Raw genomic sequence first — 20,259 nt, 5'->3', positions numbered from 1 at the left:
CATGACTATCAGCCATGCCTTGAAGTACACTGGAAAATAACATATGAACCTTCATTCTTGAGTGGCCTAGATATGCTGTTTTTTATGGTGACAAACTGGGTAAGAATGTGAGAAAAGGCCATGTGAAAAACTGTACTGCCTAGTACACACTCCTGGCTTCTGATAACCTACAGTTTTAGGGATATCTAAATCCAGAGTTTGCATGATCACCGTGTTTAAAATGAGCAGTATTCACTTCTGTTTAGGAACCTAAAAGCCTGTTTGGAGGAGCAGAAGAATACATAGGGGTTCGTCATTCACCCTGAGGTAATTTTGAAATCCCATACCTGAATGCCATCATAGTCTAAATTATTCATGATACAGGCGAGATGGGTATAGCTATAATAAATCATCCATAGTCAGCGGTTATTACTGATGTGAATCTGTTTCCCTTATGTCCTTCCTGGAGTGAGATATATCAGAAGGTGATGGCTGTAATGTCAATCTTGCATTATCTTAAAAAAGCTAAATTAGTTCCTTAAAGAATAAACATTGCTTAGAAACCAGGTACCGCCAAGCTGAGCAACGTCTTCAGAGTATTATAAACAGCATTTATGTCCTGGTACAGTTCTATGAATGAAACACATTATTTCAGAATTTTTTACCTGGAAGATTTGCAGTCTCAAGAGGAAGTCCGTAGCAAAACTTGCTCAATATTTGAAAAATAGTTATGAATTTTAAACCATATTGCTGGTACCTTCAACCATCTTGCTTTTATATATCCCTTTTTTCTATTTATTTAAGAAAAAAAATCATAATTCCTTAATTTTTTTGGTAAAATGTATTGTAAGATAGTCTGGTTAAAAGATCAAGAAACAGTTCCTTCCTACTTAAATTATTATGACAAAAATGGAGGATAACTTATGGTAGAGTAGCTGTTGGTTATATTTGTCTTTGGCTGATTTTGGTGAAAATCAAAATCTGCTTCTGTAAGAGATTGGATGATTTTTCATACATATTTTATAAACCTGTCAGCCAACTTACAGTTTTTCAAATGGTGATTGAATTTCTATATTTCAGAATTCCAGCTGCTATAACTTTGCATTGCTCGTTGAGGCTGATAGTAATGCACTTTGTTTTCATTCAGCAAAGATCTGACTTTATTATTGATTGATCCCATTTTGGGCCTAGATTTTGTTTCTTTACTAGGAATCAAAACTTCCAAAGTCCCTATCAGGTCATGAGATTTTGCTCTCAGCCTGGGTTTTGGAGAGCACTTATCTAAGAAATGTCTTGTAGTCCTTTAAGGTTAGTCATACATACATTTGTTTAATGCTGACATAGCAGGAGCTGGAATGAATTTTAAGTTTCTTAACTTCTGTTTGTACCTGTAATTGAATGATTCATTTTTATCTTGTCCAGGGTACTCTTACATCTGTGTAAGCTGTAAAAGTAAGGCTTTTACAGCTGAAATACTGTCAAATTGTATATAAATTTGTGTTTAGATTTGGGATAATGAACCCACCTGTTTCTGCATTTTTCTCAGTGGTGAAAGATATTTGGCTCTGAAATTATAAAGTAGTTGGGAATATTGTACTATGTTATTATCACCTATCTTCCCTCTTCCTTCCTTGAATGCAAATAACTTAAAAAAAAAGAAAGCCAACACCATGAATGTCATGTAACAAAACATGCAGTCTTTGAACTAGAGCTGTAGCCTAATGTGAAGGTAGTTTCGTAGCTGCAGGAGAAGCATCTAAAAAGCTTAGATGGAAGGATCATCCTCTGGGTTTGCATACATAAATTTGATCAGTTCACAGTGAGTTTTGTCCATTTTGGAACTGGACTCCTTGGACCATAGCCAGAAAAAATGCATAAATTGGCACACTGTCTTCCACCCGCTTGTACCTGCCTACCCAAGCAGAAGAGCCAAGCTGCCGAGGTGCCTGGCAGTTTTAGTTTAAAACTCCTCGCCACGAAGAACTGGAAGTTAAAGCAGATGGTGGCCAACTTGAACACCGACCTTCCAACACTCTCTTAATACTTTTCTTGCCACTGCGAGGTTGTGGCTGTGGTATGACCTAGCGTACAGGGCAGTGCGGTTCCTTTGCTGCTTCGCCCTTCCGTGTGCCCGTCACCTGCTGTCTCTCGTTTCATGCCGAGGAGCCGGTGTCCGGGTAGCGCCAGCGCTGTCTGTCAGCGTGGAGGGACCGCGAAGGAGGCAGCGGGTGCAGCGTGCCTGGGACTGCCTGCAGCCTTTGTAGGTGAGCTCTGGGGATGCATGGAAATAGGTTTTAATCCTACAGCTAATTAATGATTAATGTTTTGCTCCAACGCTTGTCCTACAACTACACTGTGTGCTTTTCGTTCTTTTGTTACTTTTAGTATAAAATCCTTTTTTTGTCCCATTAAGTGTTCAAAACCATGTCATACAGTTTAAGTGAAGAGCGATGCATCGGATGTGTGAAGAGCACATAACCCAGAAGAAAGGTCTGCGCGACCTATCCGCTAAAAGTTGCTCGTGTTTTCAGTGTATAAAAACAAACTGGATTCATTCTGAGTGACGGTGTTGGGGAGAAAAATATGAAATCTATTAAACTGAAAAAGTAATCTAACTCTAACTCTGTTTGGAGAGCCCCCACGCCTCTGTGCAACAGCTGCATTCAAACTGTCGCTTTCCGCAGTGGTAGCGGGGCTTGTGTTGGAAGAGGGAGGACATCTTGTGGTCAGTCTGAAAAACTCCCGGGCTCACAGCACACAGCAAATTTTGACTCCTTTGGATGTTTTCAACCAGATTTTACAGAGAGGTAAAGGTTTCAGGGAGGTGGTGATTTGATGGGTTTTGTGTGAGGAAGCCGCTGGGGAGAGGAGAGCGGTCTGAAGAGGAGGCCAAACTGAGCTTGCACCTTCGCCTCGAGTGTCTCCTGGTCCCTGCTGGGGAGCTGCCGGGGCTCAGGACTTCTGAAAATCGTGTTTCTGCGATCATCATTCATTGCTGGGGGATTTATTCTTTCCTTAACACACAGCTGAGAGTCCCATCCCTCCGCGCAAATGAAATATATCCGCGAGGGGAAGGCTTTGTGTCAATAGCAAAGCACAGCGCTGCGGCTGGCAGTGGGAAAGGGGGTAAAAACCTGCCCCGAAAACGCAGCTGGAGCAAGGGAGTGAGACAAAGCCGCTGAAGTTGGACACTGTTAACGTTCATTAATCAAAGTCTAATTAGTGGGTTTATGATCCTGAACCACAAGCGGGGCCGGCAGTGTGGGACTGCAGTAAATACGGGCTTTGTTCCCGGCCTGGGCCTCGCGGGGAGCTGGGGAGGGGGCCGCGAGCCTCGAGCCTGAGCAGGGACCAAGCCGAATGGCGCGCGGCTAAATAGGCCCATTCAAACGCCGGGGGAGCTACCGGGGGCAGGAGGTGGCTTGGATGTGCTGAAAAATAATGCTATTTGGTGGCCTAATCCGGGAGCGTTGCACTGCAGCACACCTGGGAAGGGCTGCGCGGCAAAGCCCTGGGGCTGTCTGGCTGCAAAACGAGATCGGGGCTAATTGTGCCAGCCGTCTTTTGTGTTTTCCCTGCTGGCCTGCAGCAGGCATTTGGCAATGTCAGCAGCAAGAGAAAAAAAACCGCTAATAATATATCAGGGTTAAGTATCAACAATAATATATCAGGGTTAGGGTTGTTGTGTGTCTGCCTGGGAAATGTGCAGAAATATGTTTGCGAGTACTGTTGCTTGTCATGTCAGATGTACCCACCATGTGCTGCACTGACACAGCGTAGGTATAGCCACAGTACAAATACGCTGTGGGAAAGACCGAGATTTCTGTTCACGGCTTTCTTTTCCAACCATGCGCAATAGTGTGCCACCAACTCTGTCTGCCCAGATACACAGAAATCCCCCCAAAATAATCAAAATCCCCAATATTCACCTGGAAAACGTTTGCAACCCAAAAGGAGAATCTGGGGAAAGTCAGATGTCTGGCAGTGTTCATCAGGGCTGTAGAAGGATGGAGGGAAAGAGCCAAATAGAGAGAAAGTAATGAAAAGCATACCGGGCTTTTCTGGGAGTAGACTAGAAAGCCTAGATTTTTGTAGAAGGTGTTTGCTAATCTGCACTTAACTTTCTCTATGCTTTTTCCCCATTCTTGATCTACCCTCTTGGGTCAAGAAGTGTTCATGTTTGCAGAAAGTCTGCCACAAAGAGGATGATTTTTATACATTTCTTAAAATAGATTGAGAATGATCAGCTGCCACAATTTCAAACTCTAGTGTACAGAGGTGAGATCAGCCATGTGGAGGATTTGCCTTCCGAGCTGTGTAAATCCTGCCTTCAATGGATCTGACAAAAACAAGCAGGAGAAGAAAAAACAGAGAATCATGTGTTTTATCTCAGTTTAATTCTGTGTATGGATTACCAGACACACACTTGACTGTTTTAATCACTGCGCTCAAACTTTTGATAAATCAGCTCTTTACAATAGAGGTAAATCTGCTGGGACAATGCTACATTAGGTCATTTGTTGTCCAAAGGTATTTATTTTGTGTCAGCTTCTACCTCATAATCCTGCTTTAAGTTCTAGTAGCAAACCTCAAGACTGGGTGGACATCAACTTGCAGTGCCCACCTTTCATTTCCGCAAGTACTACCATCTCAGTGTTTCCTTGCACTCTCTTGTGCCACCTGCTATATTAACATCTTACACTGTAAATGTCTGACCATCTAATCTTCGTATGCTTATACCTAACGCAATGAATGTCCTGAGGATATTGGTATTTTCACAGTAGGGCAGAGATAATTATGGAATAGTTGCCCACAAATTTTGCTGACATGATGCACCCTCAGCAGCACGTCGAGCTCCTGCTGAATTGTGCAGCAGAGGATTGTGGACAGAAATTGGAAGCCAGACTTCTGATACAGATTGCTTCTGCCTAAGAGACCACCAATCTTCCTCCTTTCTGTTTAAAATAACTTGAGAATTTCTTTAGAGTTCTATGCAATTGTAACTCAGCTGCTGAAGAAATTGGAACAGTTATTAATCTGTCTGGAAGGATATGCACAATAATACACATGAACAGAAAAATTCTGCTCAGCCTACTTCTATCAAAGATTCAGTTTCACTAAATAGATCTAGCTTAAGGGAAACAAGATTTGCCTCTGATATTGGTACGCATGCAGGAACATGGACAGGTTTTTTTCATTATTGCATTTTCTTTTATTTCCTATTTCTGTTCTTTTTTCTGCTTTACCCATCTTCCCGTCTTAGAATTCGTCATATTACACTGAAATGACCATTTTCTTGTTTTCTGTCTTTGATCTTTAATAGTAAGGTTTTTTTTTTTTTTATTAGAATCTTTTTGCTCATTACGCAAGTGGAAAGACTATTCTACTAACAAGCCGTTTGGCCTTATTTCAATTCTAGTCCTCAATATTTATCATTAAGTAGGCTCCTGAAAACCATGTATATTTTCCCCCATAATCAGAAACGATTTAAATTCTGGGATTATTTTAGCTTCTTCTTTTGACATAAATATTGTAAACCATTTTGTTTCAGTCTGCACGGTTTGCTTCTAGAACGGGCTGTATACATATCTTCTTCAGAGTGAGGTGTTGAATATTTCATTATGAGACAAAATAAGAGTAATCCACAGGTAATCTTTTGTCAAGACAAGAAGGGTAAACCACAGTTATTAGAAAAGCAAATGTGAAAACAGAACCAAACTGCAATGAAAACAACATTCTTTCAGGTGAAGGGAACCATAGTGTTTCCAGAAGTCTGTTATTGCTGTACAGAGCATATCTATCAATATCCACGTTTTTAACAAATATTTAATCATATTTGCAACAGAAAACAGACTTATTTTTCCACAGTCTTGGCCCTGACTGCATCTTCAGGTATATCTGATATCCCACTAAGTTCAAGGATAGCTTTCTTTCCATCTTCCAGATTTGCACCAAAGGCAACACATGCATTTTGACAGTTCTGGCACAAGCACTGTATCACACATTCTGTGTATTTTGTAATATATTTTGGCCTATAAATCAAAACTAGACAGTATTCAAATTTCTGCAGTGTTCGATCACATGTGCTTTGAGTCTGTGTGGTTTCACAGAAAAAATGGTGTTTCATACTGTAGTACTAATCCCCTACAGATGAGGAAATAACTACACTGATTTACTTCACCTTTAAACTGATCTCTCTTATTTCCATGCTATAGCTTTTCCCAGCCCTTATGAACCTAATTGTACAAGAGTTTTAAGCATAAAGAAGTATTAATGTTGTGGCAGATGTAGCTGCTGTAGGTGTTTTTGAAGCATTGCCAGTGGCTGTCCACAGTTTTAGCTGAACAAAGGGGATAGTTTAAGCTACTATACCAGACTCTGAACTGCAGCATCTGGGAGCCAGCACACATCTGGTTCTGCTGCCCCTCCTCATGGGCAATGATCTCCAACAAAGCCGTGGGTAAAGATCTGGGAGAACGAAACTCCCCATGCTCTGACTGCAAATCAGAGCCTCTCGTACATCTGGGTCTGCGCAATGATTTTTTGGAAAATGTTTCCCACTGCTGCTGATCCCAGAGTACTGCCTGTATGGGTAATGACAGCTGGAGCTGACCACTGACCAGGCTCTTGTCATCCATTGGTGGGTTAATGATATATCATCAAAACTGTTTGAGACAGTTTTGTAACAAGCCACTGCGCTTTAATGCATTTGTTGTATTTCTCAATCTAAAAATATAGCTTTTTGAAATCAAAGCTTGCAGCCTATTCTCCCATAACGTAAATGAATCACTCTGGCATTCCCTTTTAGATGAATCCAGCAGTTGTGATAATGACATTTTTGCAAGTGGCTGCTGTGTAATGCTGTGTAATTATTTTTAATAACGATTGATCCATAAAATAAAAGTCATACTGTTCTTAATATGCATTCTAACTAGAAAGAAGTGATGGTGTGTGTGCAGAGCATGCATATCAAGCAGTGGCTGAGTCCTAGTTTCATTTGACTGGTGCAGGTGCAAAAATAGGTGTTCTCCTTTGGCTGCAGTGGAATTTCAATTGCCATCATCTGCTTTAGTCTATGAATAAGATTTAGTTTATGAACTTTAGTTTATTTAGTTTATGAATTTAATCTATGAACAAGAGTCAAAGTCCAGGGCATGCTACAGAAAACAAAGAGGAAGATAGTATTATATATGTCCTAGACAGTGAATGGAAGGAGGTCATGAGGAACAGAGATAGTTTTGGGAATGAGAAAATGCTTATACCAGGGATCTTCTCAGCTGTTCTGGACAGTTTATCATTTGTAGGATCTTAGATATTGGCATGTAGCAGAGCAATATATTCAGGCACTGGCAGGCCAGTGTAACACACTGTAAAAGACTTTAAATTGTGACATATTTTGTAACTGAAAGGGAATGTATAATTTTTCATGTCTCTAAGTTGTCTTCACAAAATGCATACTTTACCCACTTGGTCAAACCATATGGCTCAAGTACTTACATACAAGGACATGCCTGAATGTAGCTATTATTAAGACAATACAAAGAGGTTAGGATGAGGTAGAAGAGGAAAAAGACTTCTCTTTGGTCCCAAGGGAACATGGTTCTTATGTAATGAATGCCTAAGTAAGCAAGTATCTTTCTTCCTAGGGGATGGAGGAAAAGAACATTCCTTTTGGGCACAAAGAAATATTCATGTCATCTGCTATGACATGGTATCCAGTTAGGCATCTCTGTTAAGCAGCATCGCTTGGCCACTGGGACATTAATCGAGCCCGTTTCCTGCCTATTACTATATTATTCTAGTTGTGTCTTTCCACAAAGTCCTAGAATATCTTTTCTCTGTTTTTGCTCTTTGATGATAGTTCCATTCTCCTAGGATCCAAAAATGTGCTGAACACAGGCTTAGATATCATTTTTAATTTATCTAGCTGCTGTTTTATACTCCTTTTAAAAGTATCCTAAGTTAACTCTAACATGATATCTACCATCCTTAACAATAGCTGTATTTTTAAAGCACCCCGTGCTATCCAGTACACTAAACTGTGCTTTAGAGAGCTGGCAAATCATTAGATTAAAAAGACTTTCCTGGATTAAAAGACTTTCCTGGATTATAACATTCTCTTGCATTAGTGTATGAACTGATTTCAGACAGCTACTGGTTAAAAGGGAATCGGTTCGTCTGTGACCTCCTGCATATGCACAGGACCCAGCCTTTGTCAGCAGGCAGATGCTAATATTTGAAAGACCAAAGTGCCTGAGGGACATTACCAGTGGAAGAAAGGAGGAGTTTTCTTTTGCTGTTAAAGGTAACAGAAAAGGAAAATGACACAATGGATGGAAAAGGCTGTATCTCTGACATTACTGCTATTTCTCCTCTGCTTGGCTCTGTGGAGGCCTTCCTTAAGCAGGGGCCATAATCCTGGAGAGCTCCACTCCCGTCTTGGTACTGCTTAGCTGGGATGCTTCCTTACCAGCAAAGTCTCTATGGGTGAAAACAGTGCCTGCAACTGTAGTTGGTGGCTTGCTACCTGACTGAAGCCAGCCTGACTTGGGGAAACTAAAATATCTGAAATCAAAATGATGACATTTAGTAGAAATAAACACAGAGGATGATATCAAGGAGAAATGAAGCACAGAATGGCCAATGCCCAGCAAGACAGCAGTCTGTAGAACAGGGTCTGGCTCTTATACAGGTTCACAAACTGAAAAAAATCAGTCAGATGCTGTTGCATAGAAAATCAGTCTCCCTCTGGGATATATTAACAGGAATGCTATAAAACTGAGAGGAACTTACGCTTTACAGAGATGGTGTGACATCATTTGGAAGACTGTATCCAGTTCAGAGCATCACACTTTAAAAAGAAGACATTCCAAAAAGAGAGCAATGAGAATAGTAAGAGATGTGTAAAAAAACATTGTTTGTGATGAAAGAAAGAGAGAAGGATTTGTCTCCTCTAGAAAAGAGAAAAATGCTATTGAGGAGAGGAAGTTACAACAACCTTTCAACCTGTGATATTTAAAATATTATTGTAAAGAGGACAGTGATCAATCATTCTCGCTGCCCATCAGCACAGACCAAGGAAAATATCAGCTGAAGTTTTAGCAAACACTACTTTGCTTAAATGTCAGAAAAAAATGGAAGCTATAAAGATGTTAATGTCCTGGAACAAGATATTTAGGGACGTTACACTTTCTACCAAAATTTTTCAAAGTAGGCTAGCTAAATGCCTGTCTCTTCATAACAGGAGGCTGTACTGAATGAGATCTTCAAATCCTTTCCAAGCCTCCAGTAGGAATGCCGGTAAGAACTGCAGGGTTACCTGTGGGACAAAATCCTCTCCAGACTGTGAAGCGACATCAATGCATGATATTATCAGGTCCTCATGGACCATCGTGTGGGTTGCTGTGCTGGGTGCAGGAATACCTTCTTGTCATGAAACTCTAATATCTTTGGCAGTTGTAAATATTCTTGGAGCTACCAGGGCCGTTCCTGCATTAACACAGCACGACTGGCACAGACCGTACTGTTTGCTTGAAGTCCTACTCCTCTCTCAGACACAGCAATGCTCCCCCATATCATTTTTTCTAGCATCGGGATGCAGGCCTGTGGGATCTGACACAGGCCTGTGAAAACTGGGACTGCTGGTGAGTGTAACCAGTGTTTCTCCAGTGCATCTGCAGCCTGACTCCTTTTGGAAAGCCTGCATCTACTTCCCTACCTGCTGGGTTCTGTCTGAAGTAAATAGAGATGAGCTGAAGGACTTAATGCTGGCAGCCTGGAAGGCAAATAATTCTGTGCCTGGGACTGTAACCAGGCAGCTAGCCAGTATCAACTTCAGTAAATCAGCAACACTCACTGCCCTCAGCAAAAATCACTTCTTTCTGTAAAAGTGCACATTCTTGGAAATGTACTCTCAAAAACCCACTTAGGAACTTTCCAGACAATTAATTCACATCTCTTTGGCTTTTAAAACCCCCCAATTGGTTACAAAGTCTGGGCTGCTCAAATGACTGCTGCAGCAATCTCAGCAGGAAAACTCAGCACCACTAGAAATCTGCACATGTAGCTCTATTTAGATTATTATTTTTTTCTTTTTTTGAGCTGGGGACAGGAGAATATGCAGTAATGTTTTGATGGGACGTAGTTTATATGGGAATAATTTACATGTAGTGACAGAGTCTCAAATCTGTTCTTACTCCTTTGTCTTCGGCAGGCATAAGAGCATGCTGGGTGCTGTACAAGCAAGGATGCCTATTCCAAAGGTGTGTTGAAAATACCAGGAACCCCAAAGCCTTGGTACTGCAGGGGCTCTGCGCAGGCGAAAGCTGATCTTTTAAAAGCACTTGTTCACACTTTTGCTGTTACCTGAGGATCCCAGGGAAACCAAACCCTATAATCTTTGACTGACTCTTTAAAAGATATCTCTAGAAACTGAAACACACTATTTCATGCAAGAAAGGTTTCCTGCATTTTGGATTTACAGAGTTCGATTGCTGAAATACTGCTTTAATGTGGCCTTCTCCTCTAAAAATTGGTTTTCCCAAAATGATCCCGAACTTTCTGAAATAACTTGGCAAATCCTAATTCCTGTTGAACTTTTTTTCTTACTTTGTGGTGTTATCATTGGCAAACATACCTCTAGGCTGGTATTAAGTGGTAAATTTTTGATGTACTTCTAATAACTTTCACACCTGTCCTTTTTAAGAGCAAAGTAAATCCCACTGAAAAAGGATTTGTAATGAGCATCATTTCAGATGCTTTTACAACAAGTCTAGGGGACTTAAAAAAAAGTGTTGATCTTTTCTGTGGGCTGCCGTAACTGCAGTGAAATAAGTCACAGTTCCCAAAGGGACTTTGATTATATAGATTCACATGCAGAGAGAGCAGAGATAAGTCCAGTAGCTGAAAAGCACTGAATCCTGCCTTAAAATTAGCAATCACAAAAGCTTTGCCTATTTAGAGCTTTGATTTGAGTAAGTCCCTCAAAGCACAGATCAATCACACACGGTGTAAAGAAGCCAATCACCATAATGTCGAAGTGATGATGGTTATCCCAGTCTCATTGTTCTCTGCATTAGTCTAGAGATACCATAAGATGAAGCTCTCTTCTTAGACTCTCAGCCTGTCTTCCATTTATATTTATAAATGACAGACAAGGGGCAGAAGCAGACGTGTCTTGCAGTCCACAACAGCATATCAATATCCCAATCTGCATAGCACAGCATAGGGGTCACCTTGCAGATGGATTAGTGTGCATGCTCCCTGTCGCAGCTAGGTACTACAATGAGTTACATAAAAGTCAATTAGCAAAGCAAAGAAAGCTGAGCGCCTAGGAAGGCTCTGACGATTTGTTTAAAGACTGTAATCCCCTGATGTTCTGGAGATTTACAGTAAGGCTCCCAGATTCCTCTTCTTTAAGGCAGCAATAGGGGTTGGGGAGTTGCTTGGTGAATTTGACTCTTCAGGTGTGTGGCTGAATAATCTGTAAGGCATACTTCTAAGACAGGGTAATGCTGCATGAATCAGTCCCAGAGCTACATGCTATTTAGTGTCCCTTTGATTGATTACACAACAATAGCATTTAATAGGACAGTCAGACTGCTCCTCAGTTTGGCTATTCGAGGCAAATCTCCACAAAGAAAAACTTGAAGGAGTTTAGGAGTACAGGACTGTTGCAAAGCCTTCCTTTGTTTTACTTACCTGAGTATTGCAACCCTATAGTTACCTTTATTGTAACAAAACAAACTACATTTTTGTACTAACCCTTCTGTCTTTCATAATAAGTGTGCCCTTTAACTTAGTTGTCACATACAGTTTGTCCTTATCCCACAGATAGAGCAAATCTTTACCCTGGAAGGTCTTGTGTCCTTTGGGATGTCTACCATCCAGTACAAATGATGGAGCTCTCCAGAGCTGGGGGACAAGCCTTAACCTTACACTGCAAGGGTCGCTCCTCAGTTTGGTAAGATGATGGCCATATTTGCGGGCACCAGTTTCCCTTAATAGGGATCAGGACTTTCTTGGTTGGCAGCATGTGAGGGTCTAATTTACTGTGGCATACGATGCACTTGGGTTTGATGGCATGTATGCTCTTGTACAATGGCCAAAGGATAATTCCAACCTTGTCGTCATGGGATTGCAGCCATAACAGCATAATGATTGCCTGTGTGGGATGAGAAACTGGATCTACACAGCCTAGTGGAGGTCAGATGAATGTGGTGATGAGAAGAAAGTAGAACCATATGGCTCATGAACCTGGGAGACAGGCAGAACTTCTGAACTTCTGCCCAAGGTGGGCCATGACTCAAAGGAAATGAGTCATAATAATAGCTAATACAGCTACTCTCAATCTCATTTCCTATGGATTAGCACCTCCATTGCAAAGATGCATCACTGCTGATGCTTTTATTAACAACTGGCAGTGTTCTCAATGGAAATTAAGTCCCAAAGTTGAATTTCTGCAGCTGTACATCTAACCTCCCTTGGCCATCTGAAAATCTCAGTATAGCTTCAGAGAGGGACAGAGGACTTATTAGAGACAGAGATGAAATGTGGTGCCTCCAGATCAGTGCTGAGTCTGGGTGAAAAGGCAGTGAAAGGAAGATCACTATCGCTGCCCATGCTGTAGATATCCTTTGGCAAAACAGAAAAATTAGTTCCCAGGGGCAGCATGTGGTGCTTTTAAAAGTTTCAATCTCCTAAAAGAGTGAAAAATCAGTGGTGGAATGGTTGGGAGGGAGGCAATACCAGAGGACTAGCAGGATGGGATAAGGGGAGTGAGCAGTGACATTCAGCTAGAAAGATGCTGCTGTTTCATTATGACTTTGGGACCCGACCTGCGTAACACTGAGAAGAGATATAAGTTCGCATGGCCTTTGGCTTGCCACTTCCCTCCTTGGTGCTTTCACCCTCCACTGCAAACTCCCCTCCTGGAGGAAACAACCTCAGATCCAGGAGTGAAAATTTTTGTCTGAGAGTTAAATGCTAGTACAATACATTACTATAAGAAACGAATATTTATTTCAAAAACACACAGCTTGAAAGAACTGCAGACCTTCAGTATTTCAGCTTGCTGTCCAGAGATCCTGTGCTAATGCAGAGACCACTATAGTTTCATAAAACAGAAGAGGAGGAATGCCATAATCCCCAGCACTTTTCTCTTCCACCGCTGTTTTTGCGGTAAGGCTGGAAATTGTACAGGCAGCCACTGGGTGGCAATGTTTCACACACAATTTCAATCTCAACAGTTTAATAAGACTTGGAGTGCAGGTGCTCATCTGATTAAAACTTTCATCCAAATACTAGTCGAACACTTATTTCAATTCCGTGTTTATACCTCTGACAAAAATTGAACTGACAGTTGTATTATGGAGAGGCTACTGGCTCTGCATAGCTAAAGTCGAAACTTGCTTTCCATTATAAACTCAATCTTGAGTTTATAGTCTTACCTCTGAAATTCTCAGTAAAGACCAATTCTTTCACATGCCAGGCCCACAATGAGTAGCAAAGAGAGATGTTTTGTTCACATTTCAGGTAACTCAGGCAAGGTATCCATTTAATTCAGGTCTCTAAACACCTGTGTGTTAAAATATCTGTGAGCTTTGCTGCCACTCTTTGCAGGGTGTCCTCTGTGAAACCTGCTGTGAAACCCAAGGCCCCTAGGACATCATGTGCTTGGGCTTAACGACCCACTGGGTAAAACTGGAAGTGAAGTTGCTCCAGCTGAATTCATGCCTCTTTTCTTACGTTTGCCTGCAGTGGATATTCACCTAGCCAAGTTTTCCTGAAAATTTTCAGAAAATGAAAACCTAGTGACAAGTAACACCGTGACAGGTGCAAGTATTCACAGGAAGCAATTTTTTACGCTCATCTCTCAGTATTCATGCTGGAAGCACTCACACCTGGATTCATTTCAGAAACAAGTACAACGCACATCGGCTGCCTTGCTTGGCAAATCACAGCTGACCACCAGGGCTCAAAAAGAAAATGCTGAATCCTTAGAGAACTAACATGGCATCCATCCACTAAGCTTTTTTTCTCTTTTAAAGAAGAACACTATAACACTCAGAAGACAATTTCAAATACGAATGTTAAAGAAGCCTGATCATTAGAAGCAGGTATTGTGAGAAAGTAAAACACTAAAAATCACTGACTATATGATTTACTTTGTTGCACTTACCATATTGCAAAAAGCCTCCTCTCTTTACACCTGCTCTTGTTAGCTATTGCTAACCAGCACATACCTGACAGGTATGCTGTATGCCAGGCAAGAAAACAGGAAATTGCCATTCCCAGAAAATTATTTGCAAATCTTTGCTTATGGTTTCAGTAGGAGTTATGGGAATCATGTTTCCTGTACGTTCCTTCCTGTCTGGGCCTGTTTAACTGCTTACCAGGTCTGAGGAAACCAGCTGCTTTGGAGGACGATTGTCTCTTGAGATATTTCTTGATGCTAAGGTCATTGAGGAATGGATGCACTTTCTGATCTACCACTGATTTTGACCAACAAGCTTTTCATGCTTACCTTGAGAAGTTTTCATATCTACATTCAGAAAATTCACAATTCCTCTAGTTGGGAAAAATTCAGTCGCACTGCTATATTGACATAGCCTTTGAATCCCCTGCTTTACTGCTAAAGTTCATAGCAAATGCTCCTAGCAGATTTTGTGTAGCAGATAAAGCTATACAGAAGGGAGGAATGAAAGCCTGTGGACGAAAGGTAGGGGTAGAACTACACCTAAGCAGCATTTCTACTTTCAAGCATCCCCCGTTTAATCTCATGATGTGTTCCCTAACATTATAATAGCTCTATCAGAGATTGCAATGCTTTTCTGTTTTACTTTCCTGATACTGACAGACACTCTCATGCTGTACACAAGCTTGTGTCTAGGAAGTACATGACTTCACTTGCTTTGTTGCTATGTAGAGCTAAATTCAGCAGGTGAATATGTATCTGATCAAACCATTTCAAACTTGGCACTTCCATCCTTTTTGATCATGAATGATGGCATGACACAAAACTATATAAACTGTTGTAACATAAAACTAGGGTACAGCCAGGCAGTAGCGAAGAAAATAAATTAGTCTTAAATTGCCTATATCTTGCTGAGAAAATGATGAAACTTAGTCTTAGCAGTAGCATGGTGATACCATTTGCACCACGGAAATTCATTTATAAGGTTACCATTTCTCTAACAAAAACTATTCCCTCGGGTGTTAGTAATTCGAGTGTGAATATTTGTTTTAGGAGGAACTTTATCAGTGTGCATTTGTGAGGGTATATTTAAGTCAAGTATTTAAAAAGGGAAATCATGTACTTTTAAAAATAATTATAAGTATTCATTTAATTAAAGCAGATTTTTAAAACCCTGAGCACACTAGCCAAATGAGTTTTACAGGGTCTTGTCATAGAGGAGTTCTTTTTAGCAAGCATCTGTTGATGACCAAGAGCTCAGGTTCTTGGCCAATGCAGTAGGTCAGTCATACAGAAAGGGAAAGTCTCAACAGCACTCAACAGCCATTTGTATGACCTGGTCAAAAACACAGGGCCTGATTTTTTTTGAGAGTATGATTTTATTGAAATGAGTGAGTTCAAGCCATAGGTCTAATATACAGCTGCAGCTATGTGTGCAAATCTGGCCCCAGGAGCTTTGCATTATACTTTCTGTATATGAGAAACATGCAAATAGTGATTATCTATTAACATTTTTGTCTAAATATCTTGTCCAAAATTGGATAGGGTGTCTGGAGAAAGGGCAGGAAATACTTTGTGCTGCTGCAGTGATAGGAGATTTAAGTAATATTTTTCTTTTTTTAAAAAAGCATCAAAGGTCTGCCTATTTGGATCAAATGAAATATTTTATTTTGGCACTTTAAATCATGACAGACTGCATATTTACACACACACACTTGGGTACAAATCATTGTACGAATTTTCCCTGTGTTTCTCTTCAAGCAATCAGTAGTTCTATGCTGAATGAACTATGTGTATGCTTGAACCTAATCATGCAGAAGTAAGTCTTTTTCAGCATCAGACTTATTTGTGGGTGCTGGACTACTTGCAGTATGTTGTGGTGGTCTGAGGTTAAGCATACTTCTGAAATACATTGCATTCAATCTGACATTCTAGCAACCCTCACATTGAAGTCTTCTGGATTTTGCCCAAATAAAGAGTGTAGGATTTTTCTCACTGTCTGTGATAAGGCAGAGAAACCTCAGTAAATTTCCCCTGTTATGAAAGAATGCATCTCTAAGATACCCTCCTTGCAGAAGCACATAATCAACTCTTGGCAAGAAGATGGGAGCACAGAGTACAATGAAGAGCAATACTTTTACAAGTAAAACTCGGAAGTGACATTAGGGCAGGCTGAAACAGCATTTAAAATAACATCAGAATAACATCCGGAAAGCATTTCTACTCACACAGTTATGAGAAGCTTCTGGATATGAGCACTATATTTCCTATGGAATTAAAAAATGTTGCTAGTACTAATAATGCTGGTTTCAAAAATTCAGACTACTTTGGGAAATCAGTGATTAATGTCCCAGTATAAATATTCTAAGAGACAACAATCGTAATTTCTCAGGGGGAACCTCTAGCACATCGTGGCCAAACAAGAGGTGGTCCACGTATATTGCAAAGCATTACTTAAAGTAAGATTAATATTCTTCAGCGTTGCTGCTTTCATTGTGATGCAAAGTCAACCAGATATGAAGGAGATGGTCTGAGTTGAAAAAGCAGTGAAATTGTCATATACAATTGTCATTGTTAACATTTTTGGCAATGTTAATGACACCAAAGTAACCTGAGAGACTTCATGTATTTCCTATTGAACAGCAGAATATCCTGGTACTTGCTCCATGTCATATTTGTTAATTTTTGGTGTGCGTGCCTCTGTTTGGGGAGGTTCCCCTGCTTCCCTTGCTTTTCCTCCCTCTGAGGAGGAGGGAGGCTGTGGGCAGCGAGGGCACAGCAGAAAATGTCCCTTGCCCGCCTTGTGACAGCTGTGAGGGACAAGAAGGCCGTGTTGCAAGGAGATGAGGAGGGCAAAAAAGCTTGTGGACAAAGCAGCGAAAGAGCTCAAACGTGTAAACCCTGGTCCCGCTAAGGTCAGGGCAAATTTTGCAGGAAATCCCAATCCTTACACACCACAAATGGGAGGCAGAAAGATTGAAAGGATTCACAAGGAGGTTAACTTTTCATTTGCTTAGTTGCACTGGAAATTAAACATGAGAAAATATCAAATATTTCAGATCTTGGCAAAAGTTTATTTTCTCCATGGGAAAGAAAAAAAGAGAGAGATTGCTTAGAAAACTTTTAAGCTGAGAGGATATTTTTTGTATCTGAAAACCAAAGACCAAGCATTTTGAAAGCCGAAAGGGAATATTTCAGGGGTTCATTATTCTGTCAGCAGAAGCTCTGTGTTTCACTAGAAAGCAATGTTACTTTATGCACCTCTGTTTTCTAGACAATCTTTTCCTCTGTTTTTTTAACTTCTCCATTCAGCTCTGTTTTCTTTTGCCTCCTCCTGTTTTCATTATTTTGTTCCACACAAAATTTTGCAAGGTGGCATGGTTTTTGGCAGACAACCTATGGACAGAGTTAAAAATATAAGGTGGCTCAATCAGTTTCTCTCTAAAGTGTCGGAGAATCCAAAGCTAAGTGATTGTGTCCCCTCACTCAGTGTTGCTATCCTGCCTATACCAGCAATTTCAGATTCTCATTCAGTTTTCAGAGCAGACAAGATTTCTGGTTGCTATCTTATTTTGCTATAGAACATCTTCAGTAATGGCATGATATCTAGCTGTGCTACCACTTAGCAGTTAGTAGTTTTAGAAGTATCCTTTAATTTTCAATGCACTAACTGTCTTCCCTTAAATATCCAGTCACATTTGTATCATTTTTTAGTTTTGTGTGACAGCACCTTGAAAAATGTTCAGCTGTCTGTAAACCTATAAAAAAAAGTCTAATTTCCACCTTAATTCCAGATGCAACAGAATAAGATTGTATACCTGTTTTACTGATATATGAGAGAGACTTGAAGAAGGTGACCACTGCAGAGATTGAATCAGCATCCTCAGCAACTTTGAAAGTAAGTAGGAGGTTTAAAATCACTAGCTTCAGCATTTTCAGAATTTAAAAAATTGTTGTGAAAGTGAAAAACATCTCTCAGTCTGGAGCTGTGGGAAACAGCATCTGTTAAATTATGACTTATGAATGATGATGAGAGGAGAAAGAACAAGCAAATAAGTTCATACATTTGGGAAGGCTTTATTTCGTATCTGAGGAACTATTCCTTGTATGAAAGAGGGTAAAACTGCTGTAACCTGTCCGAGAAATGTGTTTGTTATAAAAAGTCTGGTTATTTTCATAACAAAATTGTCATTAAAAGGTCCTTTTTTTTTAACCAAAGGGAACACAGCCTATGGAGAGCTTAGTGTTAGACACACTCAGTATACACAATCACAGCCTTGTTTTGGATGTTTAAGTGGCAACAGAATTTGATGCCCAATTGGAGAACTGATGCCTTTGGAGAACCAACAGGATAGCGCTCCAGTGGTTCTTGAAAGCTCCATATTTTGTGTGAGGTGCCACACGTGTGTTGTAATATATAAACAAACAAAACCTGTTCCCTGATCAGCGCAGTGAGAGGTAGAAATGCACATTGATAACACTGAAATGCTAGAAAAAGTTTTCTTTTTCATTACCAGCCTTGACCTGTCAGAGGAGCTGTCAGAGGCAAGACAGAGAGGCAAACACATTGGTTAATCCTACTCTTTTAAGGAATTTGCACCCTGGTTCTTGATAGCAGCTCGGGCTTTTTGTGTGAATTGATGAAGATGATGGATTTGCAAATGGACCTGTGGAAGCCACTGGGAATTGAATAGGTAACTCTATAGGGCAGCTCTGGTAATCCCAATTGTGGGGTTATGGGACTGTTATGGAAATATCATTTAAAAAGTGAGATTATTCTAGCCAAGGAAAGGACAAGCTTGTTCGGTGAGTCCAGACATCTACTACATCTTGCTTTTCCTTTGCATATATTTTTGAGTTTCCCCTTCAAACTACACTTTTTTTCCTCTGTTAGTTTTAGAATCTGCATAAATTGTGTGATGGGCATTGAGAAGGGGGATCAGTAGGCATTTTATTGCCCTGCTAAAATGCTGCCTTTATACCACCCCGTCTGAAGTTTGGTAGGTCTAGGGGAAGGCCGAGCATCGCACGTTTGCACTTCTTGTTAGCGCTTGTGCGAGAGCCCCACAGGAGAGAGAAATGGCTTGAAGGTGTTTCTTATGAGAAAATTAGCAGATCGCTGTGACCGTAGTCACAGCTCCCAAAACCATTCACTGCTCAGACCAGCATGCAGCCCATGCTGGCTTTGCAGCAGGGATGGGACAATCCTGTGATGCCTGTAATCAATAGCTCTCTTTCCCTGCAAAGGGCTGAAGTGACATTCACCTGCCAGCTCTGGGGAGAGGATGGGGGAAAACTACTTATACACAGCACCTTTCCCTTTCACCAACTTTTTTTTTCCTCTTCCCTTCAAAGCTACCAGCTGAAATAGAGCCATACACTCTGGAGCCTAACGGATTGCTTTGCCAAGGGACACTCTTGTTTGCATAATGGGACCAGCTGGTCATGGCAGGTTATGTGATGCTGGCAGCTGCCTCTTTTCAAACAGCTTTAGTGGCTCCTAGCCCCAGCCAGTCATTAGGGTGAGACACAGGGTCCTTGGGGAGCTCAGTCTTTATTAAGCAACCTGGAGAAACCCTGTTGTTCTAAAAATTTGAAGCAAATTAGGATGGTGATTGACTACTGCATGGCTAGTCTCACCAGCCTTTCTGTTAATCTGGAGAAAGATGAGTGAACAAAAGGGACCAAGTGGGCTCTGCTTTTCGTATTTTTTAATAGGTAAGAATTTCTTCCCCAAATCTTTTTTCATGTTGGAATAGCTTGCAAAGAGGTGCTGCAAGCATGGTGTTAATTATGTAAGTCACATATTGTTTCTACTCTCTGATTGAGTGATTTAGGAAATCAACCATGTCAATGAAAATTATAACAATCAAACATAAATACATTTTTTCTTTTGTTTGCTGAATATCTCAGAATTCAAAGGTGAAAATCAATGTTTTGAACATCAGTGGAAGTGAAGCCTGACTGCATGAATATTTACTTCAGCAAAGATGTCAGACTGGCAAATCGTATGAATCAAATTTAGTTTTGTTTGTTATTATTGTTAATAATAACTGGTTGTGTGACAGTATTATTTAATATTCTTT

At 40.6% G+C, this 20,259-nt stretch overlaps 1 long non-coding RNA gene across 1 annotated transcript in view; it reads left to right on the top strand.

Annotated features, from left to right (window-relative positions):
• Positions 1 to 20,259, top strand: part of LOC112997208 (uncharacterized) — a 63,971-nt gene that overhangs the window by 12,191 nt on the left and 31,521 nt on the right. Inside the window, exons 2-3 of the long non-coding RNA XR_003262641.2 lie at positions 17,968 to 18,071; positions 18,691 to 18,867. This is a non-coding gene — a long non-coding RNA (uncharacterized LOC112997208). The remainder of the gene's footprint in view (positions 1 to 17,967; positions 18,072 to 18,690; positions 18,868 to 20,259) is intronic.

Source organism: Dromaius novaehollandiae, chromosome 1 (genome assembly GCF_036370855.1).
Source record: "Dromaius novaehollandiae isolate bDroNov1 chromosome 1, bDroNov1.hap1, whole genome shotgun sequence".
Classification (NCBI taxonomy): Eukaryota; Metazoa; Chordata; class Aves; order Casuariiformes; family Dromaiidae; genus Dromaius; species Dromaius novaehollandiae.
This window is presented reverse-complemented; position numbering and strand designations above follow the sequence as displayed.